Source organism: Cebus imitator, unplaced genomic scaffold, assembly GCF_001604975.1.
Source record: "Cebus imitator isolate Cc_AM_T3 unplaced genomic scaffold, Cebus_imitator-1.0 Scaffold926, whole genome shotgun sequence".
In the NCBI taxonomy this organism is placed as follows: Eukaryota; Metazoa; Chordata; class Mammalia; order Primates; family Cebidae; genus Cebus; species Cebus imitator.
The window spans coordinates 161,292-163,267 of NW_016108241.1; positions in this window are offsets into that span (position 1 = coordinate 161,292).

The window sequence follows — 1,976 nt, forward strand, 5'->3', positions numbered from 1 at the left end:
AAAAAAAAAGAAACTGCTCTTTGTAACCCTAATGTGACAGGCAAGCAGTCCAAACCCATGCCATCTTGGCCCCTGCGACTTGTAATAAGTAACTAAAGTCTGTAATTTCCACCCTACCCAGACAATGTGTAAACTAATGCTTCTCTTGACTTCTGTGAGCCACTTAAGTAACAATCGGAATGTCCAAATTCCCCTGGCCCTCAGAATGTCCCAAGCCCCTCCCCCTCCCCCCCGCCCAGGAGGTGATTTATGGAATATCCAAAGTCCACTGACCCTTGGAATATCTGAAGCCCCTCACTCCCACCCCCACCCCTCACCCTCACCCCTGAGGTGGTTTACGGTCATAAAAGTTCTTGACACCCTCCTTTCAGGGCCATGGGTTGGAGAGACGTGAGTCCTCCGTGGCCGCCGGCAAGAAAGACCCTGCAATTTGGCACACTTTTGTCTTGGTGTTGACTTTCTATGCTTGGGCCAGTGCAACAGCAGGGGCCTGTCCTGTCCATCCCTGCAGTGACTCTTTCTCCTGCCACCCAACTCCAGAACAGAGTCCTGCAGGGGAGCCTGGGGTGAGATCCCAAGAGCCTTTCCAAGTGGCCGTGGACATAGTGGGTGGGTGGGTAGGTCTAGCGACCAAAGCAGGATTCTAACAGGTCTGGACATTTGTCACGGACCAGCAAGACCATCTGCGTGAAGGTCTTTTGCTACAGAAGTGGGTGGCTTTTTTCAGCCGCTCAGAAGAACAATCTGGCATAGACGTGCGAAGGTAAGCCTGGGTCTTTTTTGGAGTATGATTGACCCTTGACCAGTCTCAGGACCTGTGTCCAAGCCCTGCGCAGAGAGGGACCACAGGCAGAAGGGGCAGAGTGTCCAGCCCAGCCAATGAGGCTTTGAGTCCTGGGTGGGACGTGGTCCCCAGTGGAGGCCTTCCCCCATCTCTTGGGACGCAGCACGCCTTTAGCACCTCGTGGATGACAGGGAGCTAGCTTTGGAGGAGATTGGGAAACAAGGCCCTGTGGGCAAGGACATCACAAGGGGCCAGAGGTGGAAAGGAGCAAGTCCTGCAGGCCTGCCGGCTCTGGGTCCCACCACCCGCTTCACTTCCGCTCCCCTGCCAGAAGACAGGTCCAAGCTAGAGGCCTGGTAGGGCCCTGGAGAAAAACTGAGGGGTTTGGGAGGAGAGGGTGGGGAAAAATCGGCCCACACTCTGCCTTCCCCAGAGCCTGGCTTGCACCTGCCAGCGCCTGCCTGGACCTCCTCAAGCGCCTGGGTTCCTGACCCTGAAGCCAGCACAGGAGTCCTGCCCTCCGTCTCTGCGTGGCTGGCCTGGGAAAGGCCTCCGTCTCCTCCGCTGTAAAATGGCATGTGGGGGAGCGGGGAGAGGGAGGCCAGGTCTAGATGCCACGTGGTCCCTCCTAATAGACCTGGGCTGCCTTCCCAGCTCAAGTCCCTGAGACAGCCCCCACTCTTCTCTCCTTCTTCAGCTGACCACCTCGTGCCACTTCAGCTGATCCAAGTACCTAGCATCAGACTCTCAGTACTTGGGAAGGGCCTGAGAAAGTAGTTGATGTGCCACATCTGTTGTTCAGATGGGGACAGTGAGGCCCAGGGAGGTTGGCCTTGCCCCTCCAGGGAGTTTGCAGCAGCGCTAAGACCAGGGCCCCATCCGCTGTCACCCGGCCTGCTCTCCCCTTCCCCTTGGCACTTCTGAGCAGGAGGCAGAGAGCGTTTTCTCTGATCTGAGCAGGGGGCAGCGGGGGAGGCTGGCTCCTTCCTGGGGGCCCCAGACAGGCTCGGCAGGAATCTGCTCTGGTCGGAGCCGCCTTCCTGAGGGCTGCCCCAGGCTGGGCCCGGGGCCTCGAGGTCCTGGGGACGCTGCTTTCTGTTTGCTCTCTGCCGGGCTTCTGCAGCACTGTGGTTTCCACTTGGAAGGGCTGCAGTGGGAAGTGTGCGGCCTGCTCTGGGGGCTGAGCCGCATC